Source organism: Eumetopias jubatus, unplaced genomic scaffold (genome assembly GCF_037043125.1).
Source record: "Eumetopias jubatus isolate StellerSeaLion01/CBP00866 unplaced genomic scaffold, mEumJub1_p1.0 scaffold_4, whole genome shotgun sequence".
In the NCBI taxonomy this organism is placed as follows: Eukaryota; Metazoa; Chordata; class Mammalia; order Carnivora; family Otariidae; genus Eumetopias; species Eumetopias jubatus.
Window position 1 is genome coordinate 88363901 of NW_028274810.1, and position 19267 is coordinate 88383167.

Sequence of the window (19267 nt, forward strand, 5' to 3'; positions counted from 1 at the left end):
TATTCTAAAGAAGAGCAAGGAGTCCAAGCGTAACATCCCTTTTAAGCATTAAATATTAACACCTGTGATTATAACCAGTGTTAATATGCTTTGGAGACAAGCCCAGTTTTGAAAATTCACCTTTCATTTTCCCTGGGAGGAAGTGCAATCCAGGGTGTGTTACTTTCGGTTCATCTCTATGCCCCCGCCCCAACCCATCCGAGTCCATTCTTCTTGGGTTTATTACCCGCACCCTGCTGCGCAAAGCCCGCCCCCAGACCCGGGATTCCAGGTCTGGAGTGGACGCGAGCTGAGAGGATGTGGGAACTCGTTCTAGCTCGGCCACCCCACCCCCACCCCCCGCCGCGTGAACCCGCGGGGTGACACTCGCTCTCGGGGGCTGTTTCTCCAACCCTCAAGGAGGAGATCACAGTGATTTCCACGGATCCCGGGACATCCCGGGGAGGGGCGCTGTCCTGCAATCCGGCGCAGTGCGCACGCGGCCGTCCGGGAGGAAGCGGCCGGGAAGGGTCCAGGGAGACACAGCCCGAGCCTGCAGCCTCCCAGAAGGTGGAGATAATGACCCCGTCAGCCTCAGCCCGGCAGACAGCCCCGGGCCCGAACCCTCTGGGCCTGTGGCGGCGATCCCCTCTCCCACTCCTGCTCGGCACTTACGTCCAGCCCCGCCCGTGCAGTCGGTCCCGAGCCCGGTGTCGCGCAGCGCGGGGCCGCCTCACTTTCTCCCAGTTTTCAGCCAAGAAAACAAAACAGCCACCCGCCACCGGGTACCCGGATGAAACAGCACCGCCCCCGGAGCTCGGTCGCGCATGCGGGGAGCGGGGCTGAGGGAGCAGTTCGGGGTGGGGGGGCGGGAGGAGAAGAGCGGGGGGAGGGCCAGAGGGAGCCACGCCCACCGCGCCAAAGTCTGTGGGTGCTCCTGGTGCCGGGGGCTGGGGAATTTCCGCGGCGCTCAGTTCGCGTCTGCACCTCAGGAGTGGTAGTCTGACTGCACCTTCCAAAGGAAAGCGTCTGTTGGGCCTTTGTATTCGTCCAGCGTGAGGTGGTAAGCTTTCTAGTGCCGCGGTCGGCTCGTCAGTTATCTCAGAGTGACAGGAAAAGTGCGGGGTCCCGCGTGGTGCAAAAAGCGGTTCTGGGGGGACGCCTGGGTGGCTCAGTCGTTAAGCGTCTGCCTTCGGCTCAGGTCATGATCCCAGGGTCCTGGGATCGAGTCCCACATCGCGCTCCTTGCTCAGTGAGGAGCCTGCTTCTCCCTCTCCTTCTGCTCCCCCTGCTTGTGCTCTCTCTCTCTCTCTCTGACAAATAAATAAATAAAAATCTTAAAAAAAAAAAAAGCGGTTCTGGGTTCACGCCCCCCCTAAGTTTTTAAGTCTTGTTTATTTTCCCAGTGCCTGGGCCCGCCCTCGATGTAGCTCCGCCTCCATAAGGGGTGGAGTCACTCCCAGGAGGCGGGGAGGTTCCGGGTGAGCGTGCGGGTGCTGTGCCCTCCTAGTCCCCGGCGCGCTGACCCTCTTCTGGGACTTGACGTTTTTTCCCGTTGGAGAAAAAGGCACTGCTGACATTTGGGGCCAGATAATTCTGTTTATGAGGGCTTGTCCTGTTGTGCACTGTAGGGTGTTTATCTGCATCCCCGGCCTCTGCCCACTGGATGCCAGGGTCATTCCGGCTGTCGTGACAGCCACATATGCCTCAAGAGGCTAAATATCCCGTTCGCGGGAAAGTCATCTAGGTTGAAGCCAATGTTAAGGAGACGATCTGGGTTTTGGGGAGGTGACCCTTTTCAAAAGCCAGAAGCAGTGAAATCTTGTCTACATGAACGACTTGTAGCCGGTTCGGCCGCTCAGAAGCTGTCGGTCCGGCTCCAGCGGCTCGAGTCGGGCGTCGTCCCGGAGTCGGAGCCGGCCCCGGAACCGAAAGAAAGCAGCGGTTGGAGGAAGAGATCCAGGAAGAGGTCGCAGAGCAGAATCCGTTTTGCTCAAGGGGTTTTGCTAAGGTTGCATGGGTCATTTGTCGTGAAGAGGGACGCAAGGTTCGCCTCTTTTACATGTGAGGCTACAGTATGTGAATAAGCTAGGAACCAAGGTTATGTCGTTTAATTTCCTTTGATGCATAACATCTGTAGCTTTGTGATTTGGAGGGCATTAGCTGATTAGTAGGCAAAACTGGACAATACAACCCGTTTAGCCTATTTTTAAATGGACATAGTTCTTACCCCTCAGGATTAAAGATTAATTATGACTGGGGCGCCTGGGTGGCCCAGTCGTTAAGCGTCTGCCTTCGGCTCAGGTCATGATCCCAGAGTCCTGGGACCGAGCCCCGCATCGGGCTCCCTGCTCAGTGGGGAGCCTGCTTCTCCCTCTGCCCCTCCCCCTGCTTGTACTCTCTCTCTGTCAAATAAATAAAATCTTAAAAAAAAGATTAATTATGACTGTTAAATGGCTGGGGGTGGGTAATATACTGCAGGCAGTTCTTCGTAGAACCTTTTTAATGGTTATTAACGACTTAAGGTTAGTTTAGCAGCTCTGAGCAGCCTATAACAAATCTTGCCTTAAGCTTTTTTTTAAGGATTTTATTTATTAATTTGACAGAGAGAGAGAGAGGGAACACAAGCAGGGGGAGCTGGAGAGGGAGAATCAGGACCCTGGGATCATGACCTGAGCGGGAGGCAGGAGCTTAAGGACTCCACCCAGGCGCCCCTTGCCTTCAGCTTTTAGTAAGTTAACTAATAACTGGGGGGAGCGGTATTAAGTTTTCCTTTTTCTTTAATTTTTTTTGTCTCTGCCATTTTTTTACATTTACTGGAGTTAACAATAATTGTCAGGTATTTTATAAACATAAGTAAGCACCTTTATGTTGCTTTTATAATAAAGTACATGCTTAATTTATAATAAAGTACAGGCTCATTCTTACCCTTTTTGGAATACGTTGTAGAATTAATGAGTGCTTGTTTTTGTCTTTTCTACGTACAATGGAGCTATTAGAAATAGCAAAAGCCAGCCCAGCTGACTCTTTGGGAATAGCCAACCTTGACTTGCCACCCGGTCTCAGTACTGTTCTTGTAGCTAAAGAATGGAATTTTGTAACAGCTATACCAAATAATGCAAAGTTCAGGTAAGCCAGATTTATCCAAACAGAACCTTCAAAAAAAAAAAAAAAACCCAAAAACTGTAGCCAGAAAGATCTGGTTAACCGTTTTTATTTGATTTACCTTAGAATACACTTCTCAGAAAGTCTAGCTAAATATAATTTGTTAATGTCAAAATAGCAGATCTGAAAATACTAGACAAGCTCTCACTCATGGAAATGGGAGAGTAGTCAATTCTATTTTTGGTGACCAACCACACCAGATTGGGACTAGCCCTGAAAGTCCTATATTCCAAGAAACCCTTCCCAGATGTAAAAAGTCCTGGTTTTAACAATGAGTGCCATAGATTGGAAGAAGGGAGGAGATACAAAACCCATATTATGCCCCCCCAAAAGGAAGACAACACCGTTTTTAGTGACAAATGAATCGGGTGATTATCTGCCTTCTGTTGACCACTGACACTGGCAGCCAAGATTTGTGGTTCACAATAATGTATCTATTGTAGCATTCTCTCAGAGCAACTTAAATTCTAATCATGAGTGTGAACAGTCTAATCATAAGCATTAACTCTTGTGCTTTGGAGGGAGATAGCGCTAGTTTAATTTTTAACTTTGTGAATATTGTGACTGTGCTTTCTAAGAATTGAGATAATGAAAATGAGAGTGAGTACAATGTCGATGCCAGCATGACCCAGACAATACCAAAAAAAAGAAGACTAAATGGCTGTGTTACTTTAATGACAGTTGGAAGGACACATACAACTGGATTAGGGAGACAAATGATCCAAAGAGAGCACACTGCACAATTTGCAGAAAAGAATTTGGGGTTGGGCATGGTAGAGAAGGGGGTATGAAAACCTGAAGAGACTGAGTACCACAAGTCTGGAATGAGACAAGCAAGTACTTTTGAATCAATGAAAAGTGTCTTCATCTCCCCAAAAGACACCTGTGTTCAATCAAAAAATAGCAGCCACAGTGCACCTGGGTGGCTCAGTCGGTTAAGCATCTGACTCTTGATTTTGGCTCAGGTCATGATCTCAGGACCAAGTCACAAGTTGGGTTCTGCGCTGGATGTGGAGCCTGCTTAAGATGATCTCTTTGCCCATCACCCCCCCCCCCCACCAACAAGCGCGTGCGCCCTCTCTTAAAAAAAAAAAAGAACAGCCACTGAATTAGTGTGGGCATACCACACGATTGAACCTATGTTATCTTTTCGCTCCCTTGATTGCTCTATGAAACTGGGTAAAATTACATTTCCTGATTCAGAGGTTGCAACTAAAATGTCCTGTGGGCGAACAAAAGGGAAAATTTTGATCACAGTTGTATTGGCCCTGTACAGTGTAGAGCTGATTCTGTCAGATCTTACCAATAATCGTGCCTTCTACAGTATATCAAGTGATGTGTTGTATTATGGCAATAAAAAATGTTCGCCCTAGCTCTTAAGTACTTTGATTTGAAAAATGAAGTTTCAAATCGTCTTCTTGATGGCTATGAAGATTTTTAATGAAACCTTAGAACACATTAAACAAAAGATCAAGCAAACGATACAATAGCAATACAAACTAGATTTGGCTCACCTATCTGCATATTCGGTAGATAGTACAGATGTAAATTTCAGCAAATTCCATTCAGTCTATAAACTTCTTACCAAAGAAAATGGAAGCATCTCATCTGCTAAATGTCTGGCACACCTTGCACACCACAGACTGCTAAAAAGGGTTGTGATTTGCTTTCTTGGACATTGAGGCTTTCATAATGAAAGTTTTAGTGACTTCAGTTTCCTCAAAACACGCAGAAACACTTAATGAGACTTTTTGACTTTTAGAAATGGAAGGAGATAGACACCTCAGACATATGCCTACAAGATGGTTGTCACTTGCCAGCCATAGAAAAGATGTTAAAATGTTGGCCAACCATAAAATCCTATTTTCAAAGTGTGGGAAAAGACGAATGTCCTTCTCTAATTTGGAAATACACTGAAGATGAGAATGAAGAAAAGGATTAGACTACAACAGAAATTTATCTGCTGTTTCTCCAGACCTGCTTGCTGATCTTTGAAGAAACTCTCAGGAGCCTAGAAAAAGATAAACTGCCTGCACCTGAGTTATTTGATGTTATGTATAAGTTGCAACAAAAACTCATACAGTGAAGAAATGACTCGTTTTTTTTTTTTTTTTTTTTTTTTGGAAAGAAGACTGCTTCAGAACTGAATAAAATGTCATCAGAAAAGGGCAACCAAATTAAATTAAACAAGACTTTCTCCATTTCTTTCCTAGAATGATGACTTACTTGGAATCCAGTTTCAATTTCACAATCAAATTATGTCTGTGTTTGAAAACCATTTTCCCTGAGAAAGAGAGGTTTAACTTACAGTGATATCCAGTGTGCTTCAGAATGTTTAAAAATGATGGACATTTGAGACACGGACAACCTCTCCGTTGAATTCATAGATGCAAAGGACCTGATTGACAAACAGCTGGTCTACCAAAAAAAGCCTATAGATAAAGAATGGATGGGCATTTTTGGAGAGCTGGAAACAAAATTCCTACAAGTCTAAGAACCTGTTGTTGCTCATAAGTAAAATCCAAAGTATTCCATGCTCAAATGTTTGTGTTGAGAGGCTGTTTCAGTTGATGTTATTGCATTGGACTGAACACCAGCAATCGATGTAATGTGGGCTTGGTAAGAGCACAATTACAAGTCAAGAGAAATTTATATTTCACTATATTCAGTTTTACTGCTACATAAAAGAAAAGAAAGATGTCCTAAAGGCTGCAGGCAGTTCACAGAAGTATTATTGGAAAAGGAAACAGAAAGAGTAAAAATATCCTGTATTATGAGACAGAAAGAAACATGCCATTGTCATTTTTTAAAAAATGTTTTTATTTATTTATTTATTCATGAGAGTCAGAGAGAGAGAGAGAGAGAGGCAGAGGCAGAGGGAGAAGCAGGCTCCCTGCCTAGCAGGGAGCCCGATGCGGGACTCGATCCCAGGACCCTGGGATCATGACCTGAGCCGAAGGCAGATGCTTAACCATCTGAGCCACCCAGGTGCCCGCCATTGTCATTTTTAATAAATATAGCCACATCTGTTTAGTCCATCTTATTGTATTTATGTTCTTCTTTTAAAAAGTCACATATTTTGTGGATGCCTAGGTGACTCAGTTGGTTAACGGTCCAACTCTTGGTTTCGGCTCTGGTCATGATCTCATGGGTTGTGGGATCAAGTCCAGAGTTGGGCTCCATGCTCAGTGCGGAGTCTGCTTGGGATTCTCTTTCTCTCTCTTCTCCCTCTACCCCTTCCCCCACTCACACTCTCTCTCTTTCTCTCTAGGATAAATAAATAAATCTTTTTTAAAAGAAAAAAGTCACGTATTTTACATCTTAAGACTAAAGATTAATATAGCCTTTAAAATTTAAATAGTTGTTTAAAAAAAGTTAATTATTGTATCAGAGAAGACAAAGGCATAAAAATATTGTTACATGTTTCTCATACATTATTTAATCAGTCCTATTATTACTAACTGTTAATGTTAACTAGTCCTATTTAAATAATGGCATATAGGTAACCTAAAGATAAATAATGGAATATATATTTTCAAGCAGATACCTGTCTTTCATATTTTTATGTTAAATAATAATACTTAGGTATAATTATTTTTTATTTTATTATGGTCTGTGTGTATGCTTTTTAGTTTGTTTTAGCTTTTTTTTTTTTTTAAAGATTTTTATTCATTTGAGACACAGAGATACAGAGAGCATGAGCAGGGGGAGAGGCAGAGGGAGAGGGAGAAGCAGGCTCCCCACTGAGGCAGGAGCCCAATGTGGGGCTCGATCCCAGGACTCTGGGATCATGACCTGAGCCGAAGGCAGACATTTAACCATCTGAGCCACCCAGGCGCCCCTAGTTTGTTTTAGCTTTGTCCTGTATTGGCTGTCCCTACAGTCAGTCCTTTTACCTTCGTAACTATGGAATTTTGGTTCCTGTTTTAAGTAGATTCTCTTTGAGATTTTCCCCTACTGTGGTACCAATTATCTTTTGCTAAAGAGAACCACCAAATAATTACTTTTGGCTGAGGGGATAAGGAAGGGCTTTGTAGGTCGAATTGAGTCTGTTAAAATAAAATGGAAACGAGCCTTAAAAATAGATTAAACCAGGTAAGCCATGTAAGCAAAACTTAACCTAGCTTATTTCATGAATGTGAGCAAAATTTAGTTTAGGCTCTGTTTTGTAAATGCCTCTGATAATCATAAACAAAACTTAAATTGTTTTACTAAAATGGTGTAAGATAATCACTTTTTTTTATTTTAGAGAGAGGGAGTGCACGCATGCAAGCAGGGGGAGGGGGAGAGGGAGAGAGAGAATCCTTTTTTTTTTTAAGATTTTATTTATTTATTTGGCAGAGAGAGACACAGTGAGAGAGGGAACACAAGCAGAGGGAGTGGGAGAGGGAGAAGCAGGCTGCCCGTGGAGAAGGGAGCCTGATGCGGGGCTCGATCCGAGGACCCTGGGATCATGACATGAGCTGAAGGCAGACGCTTAACGACTGAGCCACCGAGGCGCCCCGAGAGAATCCTAAGCAGACTCCAAGCTGAGCACGGAGCCAGTTGCAGGGCTCCATCACAGAACACTGAGATCATGACCTAAGCCAATATCAAGAGTCGGACACTTAACCAACCGAGCCACCCAGGTGCCCCTAAGATAATCACTTTTAACCAATGCCTGTGAAACACCCATTGTAATAATGCATCATTGCAAAGTTATCAGTCTCATGTTATAAGCCATCTTGTATTTGATCTTCTTGCCATTTTTGGTTTGAACTTTGATCTTCTTGCCATTTTTGGTTTGAACTTCTTGCTAGTTTTGGTTTGAAGTCTCCTAGCTTGCGAACTGTTCTTTTGTATGCACAATAAACTCAACATTTTAATTTGATCTGATTTTAGTTTTGACAGTTTCTGGTGTCAGAAATGGGATCTGAAGAAGAGCCCTAAAGAGCCCCCAGGTGAGTAAGGAACCAGGTGCCAGTACCTAATGAGCCCAATTGTGCCTACTGCTTTCTCACTGACTATGGAGTTCCAGGCTAAGTCTCTCCTAAATCAGAGCTCCATTTTCTTTATGTTTTGAGCTCTCTGACTTTATTGTGTATATCAGTGTTTTGTTCAACCTTCTTGGTTACCCTTCTGTTTGTAAGAGGAGAAAAATGCATGATTACCTGTGTTTCTAGACAGCAGTAAAATTCTCAGGATCCCTATAGATACAGCCATTTTAGAGAATCTAAGGCAAAGATTCATTCCAATTGGTCTAAAACTCTTTACCCACTTCTTTCAAAAACTCCTACTTCCTATATGTATATCCATTTAACACCAGGATCTTACCGTTTTTGGAGAAATGGGTGCTCTCTACATAGGATAATGTGGAATTTCAGTGGCCACTTTGGGGAAACTTTAACTTAGATAAGATAGTTCACCTTAGGGGTACCCTGAAAGAGATGATCCTGAACCTTGCCAAAACAATGGAATGCATTCCTTGATTGGTATAGAGGCCCCCAAAAGACAAAACGACTCTAAAATAGACTCTCTAGAGGAATCACTACAAGCCAATGAAAAACTTAAGGCCAAAGCTCTGACATGAGTGACTTGAGCAACCTCCAACTAATCCCTCTGCTCCTCTTTATCCTCCTCTACCTGATTATTCTGAACCCACTAACCACTTTGATCTTTTGCCCTTTCCCTTCAAACCCCCTAAGTATCAGTTGTCCTTTTAAGATAAGACCTTCTAGTGAACCAGGGATCCTAGCCTCAGCAGAATTTAAACTCTGGACTCAAGCCAAACTTTGAGCTCTTGTAAGTGATTTTCTAGACCCTAAAAGGACCAAATTAAAATTATAGAATAACTTAAAACTTTTCTTGGTGCCTATGTTCCTAGACTACCTGATTTTTACCGGTTTGTTAACATGATAGCAAGTCCAGAGGATGCTCAAAAATGGCTTCAAGGGGTGCCTGGGTGGGTCATTCAGTTGGGCATCTGACTTCAGCTCAGGTCATGATCTCAGGGTCCTGGGATCGGCCCCAGCTTGGGCTCTGCGCTCAGAGAGGAGTCTACTTGTTCCTCTCCCTCTACCACTGCCCCTCCCCCCACTCATGCACGCTCTCTCTCTCTCTCTCTCAAATAAATAAATAAAAATCTTAAAAAAATGGCTTCAAGGAATATATTGGAAAGTCCCTACCCAAGATTTTGAGGAGCCCACCAAACATGCTTCTAGAGATAAATAAAAAGAGCAAAATAAATAAATAAAAACATAAGTCAACTGCTTCTTGTAGCAATTCCCGAAGTTTTCCCTATGAGAATATACTGGGCTGTAATATAACCCTGTAAACAAAAATGGGTGAACCAGTGGCAGATTTCTGAATTCATTTAGAGTTCATATTTAGACAACACACTGGTCACAAAGACCTGGGACTAGTTTTGCCCTGTGTGCCCATTTTGTTAATGACCAGTACTCCTCAAACCTGTCCATCAGAAACAAGGGAAGTCTGAGAAACTGTCACAGCTACTATATCTCAACCTTATTCTTAGAGTATTTTCAACTGCAGTGAACTCTGTGAAGAGCACTTAAGCTTTCTCTTCTAACTCCAACAAGAGGCAGTGCTACTCAAAGTCAATTTGTTAAAGACTTAGAGACCTAGAGCTTGAAAGAAAACTGAGCTGTCATAGTCATCCTCTGAGGGAACAGGCTCCAAGTTTTATGTGATTTGCTTTTGGACATAGTGAAGTAAATTGGGAGAACTCGGACTAACCCATATCCAGCTTCCATGTTGATTCGCATTCCATTATCCATATGGATTGAACTTTAAAACACTGCAAACTTAAACTTTAGTAAGATATTAAGAATTTTCTGGATAGCATTGTTGCAAAAGTTGACTTTGGTACCCTAATGGCATGGGTGGTAACCATAGTATAACTACAGAATTGGAAACTTAAACTTTAGCAAATTATTAGACATTTTCTAGAGAGGGGCACAGGGTTTTGTTCATTTTGCTCTCCTGTACACAGCGGTGCTAACTGGCAGTATATGGCTAAGGCTTTGTGCAGTTTTCTTTCTACTCCTCCCTCAGCCCCTCCTCTCTCCCATGCTTTCTCTCTCTCTCTCAAAAAATAATAATAATAATCCAGTGAGAAAGACGATTGGATATATGTATAGATAAAACAAGATTGACCAAGTGTTGGTAGTTGTTGAGGTAACATGATGAGTAGATGAGGGTCTCTTCTCCTGCAATATTTACTTCTGTATATGCCTGAAGTTTTCCATTATCAAAAGTTAAAAATCATTATTTATATTATAAAAGACAAGAATGATGGGTAACAGGAGCTAGCTAGCAATAAAATAATGGTGCGACAGGCTGGTGGTACATCTGGTAGATTTTACTTTCTTCTATACTGTCTTTCTTCTATTTTATTGTATATGGACATAGCTGAACTCACTACACTACCACCGGAACTTTCAGTATCACAATCTTACTTATGGCTCTAAGGTCTTATACAAATCTCCATCCCCATCTATGAGGTTTCTTCATAGGCAAGGCAGGAGTATTTCAAGGGCTGATATAGGGAATAAACCTCTGACTTACTAAATCTTCTGTTATAGGAGTGAGCTCTCTCTGGCCTTGGGTTTTAAGGGGTATGGAGGAAGCAGTTCAGAAAGATCAATCTGAATTTTAATGGGTTTGGTACTTCTGATTTTTTTCCACATCTGTGGAAGAGGCCAACAGAGTATCAAGGATTCCGGAGAGATCTATCGCATCTACACTTCCATCGAATTGAATAGTCTCCTTGGGACAATCAATTTGGACTTGGAGAACACATAATGCTTCAGTGTCTGATGAGTCTGAAAACTCTATTTCTCCTGAGGAAAATTTTATGTGGCCTCCTAATATAGAAAGCAGGTCTCTACCTAGGAAATTCACAAGGGCAGTAATCACATAATAGAAAGGTATGACCTTCAGAGAAAGGGCCAAGGGTAACAGTTATGGATTCCAGTAAAGAAACTCTTTGAACTTGAATAGAAACTTCCACTGCTAAGATATTTTTATTACTCCAAGTTCTTCATGTATAATGGTGGGGTTTCATGTATAATGGTGGGGTGTAAAGTAAATAGAGTAGTTGCTCTGGTATCTATCGACACGGTAGAAATGTCCCCATTTAAGTGTAGTTTAATTTTCCTTGTTAATTTAAGGAATTATTGGAAGTAGCTTACCAGGCAAATTCTCGGAGGCCTGTCACGGTTGACAGTGATCACCAGAGTCTGGGAGATGAGGGCCCTCTTCTTACATGGCAACGGGATTGTTTAACAGGCCCTCCATTTAAAAGTAGGCAATTCTTTTTCCAATGTCTCTTTTGAGTACAGTATTGACAGGCATCTCTATCAACTGGGGCAAAACTTGGGGCAGGAGTGGATCTCTTGAAGTTGGGTCAAGGTCCCTGAAATTGTTGCAGCTGTAGGACCATGACTTTATTCATTTGATAGCCTTTTTTGCTGTTCTATTATTCTTTCAGAATGTTCAGCAGGAGGGGCACCTGGGTGTCTCAGTCGGTTAAGTGTCTACCTTCAGCTCAGGTCATGATCTCTGGATCCTGGGGTAGAGCCCCATGTCAGATGCCCAGCTCAGTGGGGAGTCTGCTTCTCTCTCTCCCTCTGCCCCTCCCCCTGCTCATGCACATTCTCTCTCTCTCTTTTTCTCTCTCAAATAAATAAAATCTTTAAAAAAAAATGTTCAGGGGTGCCTGGGCAGCTCAGTTGGTTAAGCGTCTGCCTTCAGCTCAGGTCATGATCCCAGGATCATGGGATCTGCATGGGGCTCCTTGCTCAGCGGGGAGTTTGCTTCTCCCTCTGTCCATCCCCTGGCTTGTGCTCTCTCTCTCTCTCTCCCGCTCACTCTCTCTCTCAAATAAATAAATAAATAAAATCTTTTAAAAAATTACTTATCAGTTGTGATAATAACACCTGTTGGGCCTGCTTTAAAACACACACACACACCACACCCCTCCCCCCCAACACACACCCAGCACACCATGCTATCATTTTAGTGCCATCCAGCCTCGTTTCTCATTCTAATCACTGCAGTTGTCTCCCTGCTTCATCTTAGGCCTCCACCCCCACCCATCTTTTCTCCACACAGCAGCTGAGAGGCTTTAAACTATAAATCAGATTCTATTACCTTTGTTCTCCAAATGTCTTCTCGTCTTGTAGAACAAAAGCCTTCATGCTCTAGCTCCTGGATACCTCATCGGTACCATTACTTGGGCCTTGCTCTGCTCTGTCACAAGCTCTGGAACACGCCACACTCCTGCCCTTGAGCCTTTGAACTTGGCCTCTCTACTGGGAATGTTCATCCTCCACACACCCACACGAGCTCCTTCACTCCTTTCAAGTCTCTGCTCAGATGTTACCTTTTAAGCGAGGTCTTCCCTCACACCCTGTCTTGCATAGCAGCCTCCCCCACAAGTTGTCTTTTCTCCTTAGCTTTGTTTTCATTCAAAGCAGTTATCACTACCTGACATTATAGTCTCTGTTGATTTGCCTATTGTCTGTCTCTTCCATGAAAAGACAAGATTCATGACATGAGGCACTTTATCCAATTTATTGCTGTATCTTAGGCTCAAAAATATTGGTTGAATAAGTGAATTAATGCATAAAATACTTTTTTTTTTTTTTTTTAACGAGCAAGTTGAATTGTTAAGTAGGGTGGTTCACAATCTGGGACTCCCAAACTCCTAGATGTCTTTGAAGGTAGCAATTTTCTGAATTTCTGAAGGTCTGGTCAGATTTGAGTTAAGAACAGGGGCAATGGTTCTTTCATAGATGTGTCCCCAGAATCTGGGACAATTCCTGGAATACACTGAGCACTCAACAGATCTAACTGTATTATAGTAAATTGGAATGGAATGGCAACATGGGAAATAAGGAATCACATTTTCTCCAAGCAAAGTCTTTGTGATAGCACCATATTTGAAAGGCAGAGAAATACTGAGAAAGCTTATGTACAAGGACAGTAACCATAAAATAAAATTATCTTTAAATAAAGTCTTTTTTTTTAAAGATTTTATTTATTTATTTTGACAGAGAGACACACAGCGAGAGAGGGAACACAAGCAGGGGGAGTGGGAGAGGGAGAAGCGGGCTTCCTGACGAGAAGGGAGCCCAATGTGGGGCTCGATCCCAGGACTCTGGGATCATGACCTGAGCTGAAGGCAGACGCTTAACGACTGAGCCACCCAGGCGCTCCTAAAGTCTTTTTTTTTTTTTAAAGATTTTATTTATTTATTTGAGAGAGAGAGAGAGAGAGGGTTGAGGGACAGAGGGAGAAGCAGACCCCCCGCTGAGCAAGGAGCCCGATGCAGGGCTTGCTCCTAGGACCCTGGGATCACAAACTGAGCTGAAGGCAGACACCCAACTAGCTGAGCCACCCAGATACCCTAGTTTACATAAAGTCTGTTAATAAGTGCTGTTATGGACCGAAATGTATCCCCCTTCCCCAATTCATATGTTGAAGCCCTAACCCCGAATGCGATTATATTTGAAGATAGGGTCTTCAAAGAAGTTATTAATGTTAAATGAGGTCATATGTGTGGGGCCCCAATCCAACAGGACTTGGTGTCCTTATAAGAAGAGGAAGGAGACACCACGAACACACATGCACACAGAAAAGGCCATGGGAGTACACAGTAACAAGGTCACTATCTGCAAGGTAGGAAGAGGCCTTACCAGAAACTGACCCTGCCAGCACCTTGTGCTTGAACTTCCAGCCTCCAGAACCGTGAAAAAAATAAATTTCTGTGTTTAATGACCTAGTCTGATATCAATCACTATGAGTGAAGATATTAATCATCTTAGAATGTGGAGGATAATAAGGAAGGTACACACACTCGCCCCTATGTTTAGGGGGTAGTGTCAAATTCATTGTTTTATGTACTCTAAGAGAAAAAAAAATCCATGAAATAAACTTCAGTTTTAAATAACGAATAATCTGGTTCTCTTTCATTCAAATAATGCTCATAATTTAAAAGTCCTGGAAAAATAAGTTCACAATCAAATTTTTTATCTGTAATTACAGTTATATAAGTGAAACCTTGGTAATTTGATAGCTTGCTCATCTTTTGTTTTTATTTTTTAAGTACTATGGAACCAAAAAGAACCTTGATCTTTCAGAATTTTCAATGAAAATAATCCTTTGACCAAACTAAGGTTCCCCATAGTAACAACCTACAGACAGCCATGTTCAGGGACTACACTGTGTTTATTCCTTTCTTTGGCAATGGAGTTCCTTTTGACCATTTTTTAAGAATTGTACAAGAAAACTGTCTGTTTCCTGTATTCCGTTTGGCAAACAAACTGTGACAGAGCGATAGAAAAATATAATCCTGGGATGCACTTGCAGTCAATGTGTAGAAGGGTGGCGACAGCATTTAAACACTGCCACACACTGTCCATCCCCGTGTCCTGCAGCCAAAGGACTCCGGCTTCTGCCCTTGAACTCGATGGCCGTCTGAAACACAAGCACTACCAGGCTCGCTAAATTGTTAATTCTTTGAAAGACTTCTCAAAAAGGAAAGTATAAAAATCTGAAGACTCTAATAGCATATTCTCATTAAGATTCCATGAAGCACATGACTGATTATAGTTGGGACAAGCAGTCTTCGGAGCACACTGGGCACTGTTGAAAGAGTAGAGGCCCCGCCAGAAAGATTTTATATGTAATGTATGAAACTTATGAATGTGTCTTAACTTTTCATTTTACAAATTTCATAACATTCTCTCTTTATCAAAAGTGCTAATTTTATGTGATACGACATAGAACCAAGTTCTCTTGGTTCAAATAAAAGTATATCTACCTTTTCTAAAAACAGTGTAATATCCAGATGCCTGTGATGTATTTCAAGGTAGGAATCATATTTACTTTAGTTTTGTTTTTCCTGTAACTGGTAAAAGAGGAAATACTGAGAAAATGCTTGTTGACTGAATGAATGGATGACTAAGCATAATTCAGAATTCCAGAAATTTCTAGAGAATACCAGATCCTTAAAGAAGCTACCATCTACTTCTAGTCTCCCCCTTTTCTGAAAATAATATGTAGAGGGAAAGACTCAAAACTAGTCAGTTTCACATCCTTTTTTATTCAGCAACATTATCCTCAAGAGAAATAATAGCACTAAAACAAAATCCTTGTTTATTCTAATTACCTTGGACAGAAAAATGGAACCAGGATGTGTTACTCTTTGCTGTTATCTAAAGTCCTTAACTTTAATAAAATCTAGCATGAAGCATTTCCAATTAACATAAAAACAGCAAATTGAAAAATGTCTTTTGTGTATGTAACATCAACTCAGTATTAATTCCATTCATTGAAAATTGAAAACTTCTAATATGGTAAGAGAAGATCAGATGCTGGAAAAAAATAATACTGACTGGGCTAATTTTAAACTCATGATCACAACCTCAAGTGGCTCTGAGTGATGCCTCGCTGTCCTTCTATTTCTAGTCAGTGTCACCCAAGATGACTGTATTGGATCTTCTTCTTTCTCTTCAGATCCCGAATAACTCCTGCTTCTCTTCAATCTCAGCTGCTTATTTCACTGGGGAAAAAAAATAACAAGAGGACTTCCACAGGTGCTCACCACCAAGCTGTCCTACCTCCACCTGGATTCACACTGTTTTCCCACTTGTCCTAGTCCATTTGGGCTGCTATGACAGAGTTCCACAGACTTGGTGGCTTATAACAACAAAAATTTCCTTCTCGTGGTTCTGAAGGCTGGAAGTCCAAGATCGGTGCATTATGGCCGGGTTCTGGTGAAGACCATATCGTGGGTTGCCAACTGCTGACTTCTCACCACTGGCTCTTCACATGTGGAGGGGGCGAGGGATCTCTCTGGGGTCTCTTTTAGAAGGCCACTAATTCCAATCAGGAGGGCTCCACGCTCATGACCTCATCACCTCCCAAAGGCCCCACCTCCTAATCCAATCACTTTGGGGGTCATATTTCAGGATATGAATGGAGGGGGCAGGAATATTCAGACCCTAGCATCACCTGTTGTATTGAATAAACTGTCTGTGCTCACATGTAAGGTCAGCTCCTCCCCTTGTTCAGTAGACCTGTCCTCACTCCTGCTCCTACTACATGGACTCCACAACTGTCCAACGTCTCTCCCACGTCATCCATTTTCCCCTTTCTACGAGATTATTTCCATCAGTATACAAATATGCTATGTATAATATAGCCCATCTTCAAACAAAACAAAACAAAACAAAAAAGCTTGATCCAACCACCTTCTCTAGCCACCAGCTCAATTCTTTGCTTTTCTTTTCACCAAAACTCCTTTAAATTCATGCCCACTGTCATTAAAAATTAAGAGAGAGAGAAAATAAGGTGTTGGCAAGGATGTAGAGAAATGGAAACCCTCATACATTACTGGTGGGGATGTAAAATGGTGCAATCCCACAAAGTTAAACACAGCATTATCAAATGACCCAGCAATTCCACCCTTAAGTATGTACCGAAGAGAACTGAAGACATATGTTCATACAAAAACTTGTACATGGGTGCTCATAGCAGCTTTATTCATAATAGCAAAAAAGTAGAAACAACATAATGTCCACCAACTGATGAACAGATAGACAAATGTGGTATATCCAAACAATGGACTATTATTCAGCCACAAAAAGGAATGAAGTATGGATATTTGCTACAACCTAGATGAACCCTGAAAACATGCTAAGTGACAGAAGCCAGACACAAAAGACCACATATTATATGATTCCTTTTATATGAAATGTCCATAATAGGCAAATCCACACAAACAGAAAGTAGATTTGTGCTTGCAGGGGACTGGGGAGGGAGGGAGTGAGGTATGATTGCCAATGGGTAAGGGATTTTTTGGGGGGGTGATGAAAAGTTCTGGAATTAGTGAAAGTCTGGAATCCACAACATTGTAGATACACTAAAAAACCATAGGATTGTATACTTTAAAAGGATGAATGTTTTGGTAAGTACATTGTATTTCAATTTTTAAAGATTTCATTTATTTATTTATTTATTTATTTGAGGGAGAGGGGCAGAGAGAATCTCAAGCAGACTCCACAATGAGTGCAGAGCTGGATGCCGGGCTCAATCTCAAGACTCCGAGATCATGACCTGAGCTGAAATCAAAATTTGGGTGCTTAACTGACTGAGCCACCCAGATGCCCAGTACATTGTATTTCAATTTTAAGACTATTCTAATTGGTCTAAACCTATCTTGGCTCCTGTTTTCCCACTGTTTTCTTGGGCCTACCGGTTTTCCTTCCCAGTACGCCATAGAAACTACTATTTTCAATAGTAGTTTCAAAAACCATCTCAGTGTATCCAGTTAGCTTCGGAAGGGCAGGTAGTTCACTATTTCGGACAAACTAGGACCCTGCTGCTTGAGAAGCAGATGTTCACATTTATGTCTTATCATAAGCTGCCCTAATTCTGCATCTCCAGTTTTATCTTCTCCAAATTCCCCACTCCAAACTCTTTGCTCTAGCCAAGCTCACTTATTTTCTGTCCCCAAATAATAAAATGGGCATTTCCATTTCTAAGATTTTGCTAAGACCTTTGTCCTTCTCTGGAATGTTCCCTTCCTTTCCCTCTGCCCATCCTTGAAGACTTATTTGAGATTCTGTTTCATTTGTTTATTTATAAACACTGAGTGTGTACTCTATATGCAGTGCACTGTCTGGAATGCTACGCTGGGGTTCAATAAAAACAAGGCTGTCCTTATGTAATTTATGTTCTAGCAGGAAAATGATACAAAATGAATTAAAACTAATTATTACAATTGTGATAAATGCTAATAATATGAGGCACAGGAAAATAAGATAACTTATAATGGGGGAAATGAACTGATCCAGGGCATCAGAAAGGCGTTCTCTCATATATTGTTGTTACAACCTCTTTGGAAATAATACAGCAATATATTCAATCACAAAGACCCTTTTTTGTTTTTTTAAAGATTTTATTTATTTGTCAGAGAGAAAGAGAGTACAAGCAGGGGGAGTGGCAGGCAGAGAGAGAAGCAGGCTCCTAGCTCTATCCCAGGACCCTGGGATCATGACCAGGGCTGAAGGCAGATAGTTAATCGACTGAGCCACCCAGGCATCCCAATCATATAGACCCTTTAACCAAGAAATTAATTCTTTTTCCTTATCCAAGTATAATTAACATATATTCAAGTGTTATACTAGTTTCAGGTGTACAATATAATGATCCAACAATTCTATGTATTTCTCAGTGCCAGCAATTCCACTTTTGAGAGTCTATGATTTAACAGTGAAAGTACTAGTACTTAAAGTGGCATGTGACTGAGGCACCTGGGTGGCTTGGTTGGTGAAGCGTCCCACTCTTGACTCTTGATTTTGACTCAGGTCATGATCTCAGGGTCGTGAGAAGGAGCCCTGCATCAGGCTCCACATTCAGGGGGGAGTCAGCTTGAGATTCTCTCTCTCCCTCTCCCTTTGCCCCTCCCCTCTTCTGCGCTCTTTCTCTCTCTCTCTAAAATAAATAAATCTAAAAAAAAATAAAATTGTGTGTGACTTTTGTTCCCAGCAAAGTTGCAAGTCTTATAAGGTTTAAAATCCCATCCAGCCAAGCTGCCCATGAGGTTAACTCTCCAAGCCAGTCTTGTGGATGGAGGAAAGTAAATGAAGGTAATCTAATGTGCCATAAAGTACTATTCAAGTGGGTGCACTGATCATGCACAAAACATTTCAGAAAAATCAGATTTAGGTCTAATTGCGTAATACAATGGATCCAGCACGAGAGCTTGCTATAAAATCCTGATGGATGTCTCCCAGTAAAAACTTGCCCATTAAGGTGCTTTGACAAAATGGTTGCTGCAAATGAGGGCAATGGTCAGGGTGACTACTCAAGGCACATTTTATTGGCCAGATTAGTTGATATGTATCATCCTTTGCTTCTGGAAGGCAAATTACTATATAAGATCCTGTCCAGCTGGTAAAACATCAAGGCTTCACTGCATTGTACCTTGATAGCCTTTAGGCCATCTGTTGTTAGGTTGAAGACAGAATAGTTCATCTTTACACAGGCCGGACAAGTGCTCAGTCTCCTGAGACAGTACCTGAGATTGTTTGGTTGCTGAGCCAAGGCAGCA

General features: G+C 42.1%; 1 protein-coding gene and 1 long non-coding RNA gene across 4 annotated transcripts in view; one reads left to right on the forward strand and one right to left on the reverse strand.

Moving 5' to 3' along the window:
* The window catches only part of TMEM50A (transmembrane protein 50A), a 30563-nt gene extending 29762 nt beyond the window's left edge, over window positions 1–801 (reverse strand). For 2 of the 3 annotated variants that reach the window (XM_028113622.2, XM_028113620.2), the window contains exon 1: window positions 655–800. The gene's annotated coding sequence lies outside the window, so the exon portion shown is untranslated. Of the gene's footprint in view, window positions 1–654 lie in introns of all 3 variants that reach the window. The other variant, XM_028113621.2, reaches the window with a different exon arrangement.
* A 107-nt stretch (window positions 802–908) lies between these two features.
* Window positions 909–16201, forward strand: LOC114216956 (uncharacterized). The gene is made up of 3 exons (XR_003610884.2): window positions 909–1042; window positions 8026–8084; window positions 15667–16201. It is a non-coding gene; the product is annotated as an uncharacterized LOC114216956 (long non-coding RNA).
* The last annotated feature ends 3066 nt before the right edge of the window (window positions 16202–19267 follow it).